Source organism: Lathamus discolor, chromosome 13, assembly GCF_037157495.1.
Source record: "Lathamus discolor isolate bLatDis1 chromosome 13, bLatDis1.hap1, whole genome shotgun sequence".
NCBI classification, from domain to species: Eukaryota; Metazoa; Chordata; class Aves; order Psittaciformes; family Psittacidae; genus Lathamus; species Lathamus discolor.
Window position 1 is genome coordinate 4,460,022 of NC_088896.1, and position 6,407 is coordinate 4,466,428.

The 6,407-nt window shown below is 49.4% G+C and overlaps 4 non-coding genes across 4 annotated transcripts; 1 reads left to right on the forward strand and 3 right to left on the reverse strand.

Moving 5' to 3' along the window:
- Positions 1-843: 843 nt before the first annotated feature.
- On the reverse strand, positions 844-915 carry TRNAQ-UUG (transfer RNA glutamine (anticodon UUG)). The gene has a single exon. It is a non-coding gene; the product is annotated as a tRNA-Gln (tRNA).
- Positions 916-1,532: 617 nt separating this feature from the next.
- TRNAQ-CUG (transfer RNA glutamine (anticodon CUG)) lies at positions 1,533-1,604 on the reverse strand. Its single transcript has one exon. It is a non-coding gene; the product is annotated as a tRNA-Gln (tRNA).
- A 2,001-nt stretch (positions 1,605-3,605) lies between these two features.
- TRNAM-CAU (transfer RNA methionine (anticodon CAU)) lies at positions 3,606-3,677 on the reverse strand. Its single transcript has one exon. It is a non-coding gene; the product is annotated as a tRNA-Met (tRNA).
- A 909-nt stretch (positions 3,678-4,586) lies between these two features.
- On the forward strand, positions 4,587-4,693 carry LOC136021690 (U6 spliceosomal RNA). Its single transcript, XR_010615868.1, has one exon. It is a non-coding gene; the product is annotated as a U6 spliceosomal RNA (small nuclear RNA).
- Positions 4,694-6,407: the final 1,714 nt, after the last annotated feature.

The window sequence follows — 6,407 nt, forward strand, 5'->3', positions numbered from 1 at the left end:
GAGAGATTTTTATTTTTTCTATCAGTAGGTTATGTAAGTATTAACAGATTTGGCAAACATTTCCATGTATTTCTTTATAGAGGGTTAGTACCCTGGCTTCCACAGAACAGCCTCTAGACCTTGAAGGTTCCTCTAAATAATAACTATTCCTGAAGGTGATCTGAATTTTTTTAAAGGGATAGTAAGGAGTGGTTACCTGGCCAGAGAAAAGGCAAGAGGAGCTTATGTTCAGTCTGGTGCAGAACAGGGCTGCAACCCTGCAACAGGATGTGAGGAGGGGAGCCGAAGCATTTGGATGTCTTCAACTACTCTTGAATGAGGAAAAAATTGTGTCAGCAAAGAAAAGGTAATATCTGTTTGAACTCTGCACAATTTAATTGGTGAGATTATACTTACTCTGAAATTTCTCTGCTTTTCTGTGAATAATTAGGTACACTTGGAAGATAATGACCTAATTTGCACATTTACAGAATCTGAAAATCAGATTTTCCTCAGTGTAAATGCCCTTTTTTTTTAAGACTTAATATAAAACAATGGTAGCATATAATGAAAGACCTAATAAAACTGTAATAACAACTAAGGTCTTGTTTGATCTTTTTGCATAGCTATGCAATTTAAGAAAATTTTTATAGTGCGACACAGTTCAGATCAAGGAAAACATTTGTCATTCACCTTCCCGGCTCTCACCGCTGTTTTGGCCGGCTGTGCTGCGCACTGGCGTTGCAGTTCGTTTGTCTGGGCCCACTATCTAGCCTATCGTGCGAAGCCTCCTTTTAGTTCGCTGTGAACGAGTTGCGCCGGCGAGGGGCCACCAAAGGCGGGTAAAAGTGCAGGCTGCGTTGCAGGTTCTACCGAGATTTGAACTCGGATCGCTGGATTCAAAGTCCAGAGTGCTAACCATTACACCATAGAACCGGGCGGTGGCACTCGCCTCCGCCAGCCCAGGGAATAACCCCACAGTAAACGAATCCCATCCCCCTCCCTCCTCGGTGGCTGGAATGATGTGCAGGGAATTCAGTGCCACTGAAGTCATAACCTTGCAGAGCTTTCTACAATAATCATTGTCTTCACGGTATAACGAACGCTAAGATGCAAAGTCAGACAGCAAACACGAACAGTGGGACGGCATCTTCTTTCAGATACACAAACGGAACCCTCACACGTGCACTGGGGTTCAGCAGAGAGCCTCGTGCGTTTCTAATGCACCAGCTGGAGTTCGAACAAACCACACAGGCTGTTTACGGCGTACAGCTAAAATGAATCCCTTACGTTTCAGTGTACTATGGCATGTCTGAAATTTTTCAGGTAATAGATGTAAGAATGTCCTAACCTACCTACAATAAATAGAGTGGGAAGGGAAAATCGGGAAAACTATGGTTTTGCTTCTCTTTGCTTTTAAATCTGTTTTTCAGGCAGCACGAGATGTCGGCAATTTACGGCGTTCCAACTGCCCGTGAAAAACAGTTTTCCCTAAACTCATTTTCCATGACAATGGCCAGCAACAAAAACTTTACCCACACGCAAAAACGATTAGGTTCCACCGAGATTTGAACTCGGATCGCTGGATTCAGAGTCCAGAGTGCTAACCATTACACCATGGAACCGTTGAAACCGACCCCCGGCGCACTCCTTTTGAGGGGATCCCACAAGAAAAACAGAAGTATCCTTTCTGTTTCAGAAACGTAATTTCTTCTTTGCTTCGCTTCTCTTTCATGCATTCCGCACTTGTCAATTTTATGTAAGAATGCCACTGTTCATACATTTAGAAGCACCTTATCATTAAGCCATCACTAAGCTATTTCTCAGATAATTCAATTTAAAGCTCTATGATAGACTTACAATACTGCGTGCACTGATTCTTACTTCACATTTGTATACTCGTTTTGCTTTCATGCAAATGTATTTGTTTGCTATATCTGAAAAGAAGCAGGCCTCCTTGTGTCAAATATTGTTTTAGTTTGCCAGATTATTTTTTCTCTTGGTATTAACTGACCAGTGTATACAGGTAACAGAATGCTTCATTTAAACAGACAAGACATGGAAAAGCTACAAACAGATGCAACAAGCTTTTTACACATAATTAAAGACATGAAACTGTTGGAGCAACTCCAGATGAGGACACAAAGATGCTCCAAGGGCTGGAGCACCTCTGCTATGGAGCCAGGCTGAGAGAGCTGGGCTTGTTCAGCCTAGAGAAAAGAAGGCTCCGGTGAGACCTTAGGGCAGCTCCAGTGCCTAAAGGGGCTGACAAGAAAGCTGGAGAGGGGCTTTTGACAAAGGCCTGTAGGGACAGGGCAACGGGGAACGGCTTTAAATTTGACAGGGGAGTTTAAGATGATGTCAACCTCATGAGGTTTAACCATGACAAGTGCAAGGTCCTACACCTGGGTCAGAGCAATCCCAGGCACAGCTACAGGCTGGGCAAAGAAGAGATTCAGAGCAGCCCTGCGGAGAAGGACTTGGGGGTGCTGGTCGATGAGAAAATGAACATGAGCCGGCTCCAGTGTGCGCTCGCAGCCCAGAAACCAACGGTATCCTGGGCTGCATCAAAAGGAGCGTGACCAGCAGGTCAAAGGAGGTGATCCTGCCCCTCTACTCTGCTCTTGTGAGACCTCACCTGGAGCATTGTGTGCAGTTCTGGTGTCCCCAACATAAAAAGGACATGGAACTCCTGGAACAACTCCAGAGGAGGGCCACAAGGATGATCAGGGGACTGGAGCACCTCCTGTATGGAGATAGGCTGAGGAAGTTGGGGCTGTTCAGCCTGGAGAAGAGAAGGCTGCATGGGGACCTAATAGCAGCCTTCCAGTATCTCAGGGGGGCCTATAGGGATGCTGGGGAGGGACTCTTCATCAGGGACTGTGGTGACAGGACAAGGGGTAATGGGTTAAAACTTAAACAGGGGATATAAGGAGGAAGTTCTTTCCTGTTAGGGTGGTGAGACACTGGAATGGGTTGCCCAGGGAGGCTGTGAGTGCTCCATCCCTGGGGGTGTTCAAGGCCAGGTTGGATGAAGCCTTGGGTGGTATGGTTTAGTGTGAGATGTCCCTGCCCCTGGCAGGGGAGTTGGAACTGGATGATCTTGAGGTCCTTTCTAACCATAACTATTCTGTGATTCTACATCCCTGTGAGGGTGCTGAGGCACTGGCACAGGGTGCCCAGAGAAGCTGTGGCTGTCCCATCCCTGGCAGTGCTCAAGGCCAGGTTGAATGGGGCTTGGAGCAAACTGCTCTAGTTAAAAGTGTCCCTGCCCGTAGCAGAGGGTTGCAACTGGATGAGCCTTAAGGTCCCCTCCAGACCAAACAAGCCTGTGATTCTATTAAATTGTCAAATAGTGCTAGAAGAAAAGGTTGTAATCATATGGGGGTGCATTCTGTCTTTCCTTTACTTGCACCCACTACATTACATGTCAAGATGGTTTCGGGAAAAACAACTGTACTCACAAGGCCAACTCCACGCCCATAAACAAGCAAAAATAACAATAAAAACATAGTGATCACGGACACACCGGCTGCCGAGTTTCATGCAATGGAACCGCCTGTAAAGCATCCTTCCTGCTCACCATGGATCGCTCCGCCGGGCAAAAACCAAAAACGAACACCAGCTAGCAGAGGATGGTTTCGATCCATCGACCTCTGGGTTATGGGCCCAGCACGCTTCCGCTGCGCCACTCTGCTGCTTACTCCACACTTACCCTGCCTTAGCTTAGAGCGGACTGCCCGCCGCAATCGCACCCGCATGGCGACCGAGACCTCCATGCTCCTGCTACCGCCCCGGCGAGCACCGGCAGCCCCTGCCCGGCGCAGGTAAGAGCGTTCCCCACTAGCGCGGGAGCCCCTACTACAGCCCCTGTGTGCTTAAAGACACTTGAAGTAACAGCAAATGGTTTAACTGAGCTGTACGTTACCACAGATTATTGATACTGAACTACTTTAAGAACTACGATGTATTACTATAGAAAGTTGATAGTTAAGAACGATATAGTACCGCAGAAAGTTGATATTAAACTACTTTAAGTAGGAGCTAGGATATATTACCACAGAAAGCTCGTATTACACTAATTTAAGCAAAATCAACGATGTATTACCACAGGAAAAAAGGTATTAAACTAATATAAGTGAAAACGACGTTATATTACCACAGAAAAAAAGGTATTAAATATAAGCGAAAACGACGTTATATTACCACAGAAAATTGATAAGCTAATTTAAGTAAAATTGACGATCTTTCACCACAGAAAATATCAATACTGCTAACTGTAAAGAACTGAACACCGCCGCCATAGCGTCCTCCGAACGCTACTTCTAACGCACAGGTTCCCCGCTCCGCCGCCCTCTGCGGGTGCCGGTACCGCCCCTCCCCAGTGTGCTTTGCGCTCATTTGCATAGAGCACGGCACCGAACGCAGCCACAGTCCCTCGCGTCCGCCGGCCCCGGGGCAGGCCCAACCCGAGCGCGGCCCAACCGGCGGTGGGTGCTGAGCGTGCTCGGCCCGACACCGGCTGCTGAGCGACATGTGCACTCGCCGTGTCCTTGCACAGCCCTAATTCCACGGCTACAAATAGCTGAGGGCAGCAGTAGCAGATCGTGCTCGCTTCGGCAGCACATATACTAAAATTGGAACGATACAGAGAAGATTAGCATGGCCCCTGCGCAAGGATGACACGCAAATTCGTGAAGCGTTCCATATTTTTTTTCCCCCCCTTATCTCTAACCCGCCGTCGTGCCCAGAAACCCAGCCGGGTCCTGAGCCGCTGCAGACACGGCCACAACGACAGGGACAGCCTCCAGTCATCACATTCTTCTTACACACTGCTTCCTCCCCAAGCAGCCACTGACCTCGAAGGCACAAGGATGGGAACTGGTGCCTGAACGTCCTTGTGAGGGAACCTTCCCTGGCTCGGGCTCCTCCTGCACTGTGTGGGGCTGGTTCTCCTCTCAGGCCCAGATCCAGAGTCTCAGGGTGATACACAACAACCTGGCTCCGCACATTTTCCTTAGCACTTGCACTAATACCTGCTTGTCCAATTTACTGCTGTTGCTGCGGAAAAAAATGACTTGCAAAGTCAGAAAGTCTGTCATGAGGCTTATGGCCCTCCGGGGACTTCCCTGAGGACTCGCATCACAGTGTCGGTGACCAGTGCCTTTTTGTGGTTTATCTGCTTTATCAAGTTTTGTTTCCCACATTTCAGCAACTCATTTTCTTTGGACACAGTGTGGGCTCTGGCACTGGAAAGGCTCTCCTGACCACTGTCTATCACACGTTTAAGTGAGGAGCAAGCTCTATTTCCCACTCTTGGCATAACAGTCCTTTGCCCCATTCAGATCTCACTCAGCCCATGCTGTCAGTGAGGAAAACCGTGTTGCTCCCCACGACAACATGCTCCGCTTTACTTCTCGCAATACTTTTTTGGTCAACAATTGAAGGCCTCTTGCCGACTGCCACACTGAGCGAATTCGGGCACGGAGCAGGAAGACACATCCCTACCGCTGAATTACCTCGGCAAAACTCAACGTGCGTCGCTTCTGCCCTGCCTGCTCTTCCCGTGCTCCATTCGGAGCGAGAGCTCTGTGGGGAGGACCCGCTCCGAGGCAGCGAACGGCGGCTCCAGCCTCAGCCCCGTCAGGGAATGGCGGCTGCCGCCTCAGGCGGCGGGGGGCGTCGTAGGCGTTGTGCCTGCCCTGGGGTCCCGTGGCGGGGGAAGCACCGGCGCTGAGGTGGGTGCAATGGCGGCCGGGGCTGCTGTCGCGTCCTCTCCCGTCCCTCGCCATAGGAGCCCGTCCGAGCTTTCCGTACCACTCCGCCATGGTGTCGGCGGGGGCTGTAGGGAGCAGGCCCCGATGCGAGGCTGTTGTCCCTGGGGCTTGCAGGGGCCTCACTGGTGAAGCTGTGGCCTCCTCCAGCTCCACTGAGTGTTCATGTGAGGATTTTCTCCTCAAAGTGCTTTTATTTTCATGCAGGAAAACAGACTGTCCAGCATAAATTTTTCATCAGAAAGTTGTGGTAGTTCAGTGTAGTTAACCAAGTAATCGCCACTGATGTTTTGATGTGAGGGGGATTCTATTCCGTTCAGCCAGTGGTGCGAGCATTAAGACATGTGAGTATTGTGTTAGTGCAGTAAATACTACACATTTAGTTAGAACTGTTACAAAACCAGCAAAATGTGTACTTGTACTTGCACTGCTTGCAGGTAGATAAATGGATGATGCTTGTCCTGACAGAGGGTTTGTTGGGCCCAGATCACTCTGACCCTGCACTGGGGCTCTGGCAGCTCCCCACTGTCCTGACTAGAGCTGCCTCAGAGCCATCTGTCACTGGATCAGAAATGCTCTTTAGCTGCAGCCTCCCAGGGAGAATGGGGACCCCAAGGAGCTATGCTGCAGGTGTTGCTACCTCCCAAGGAGCTC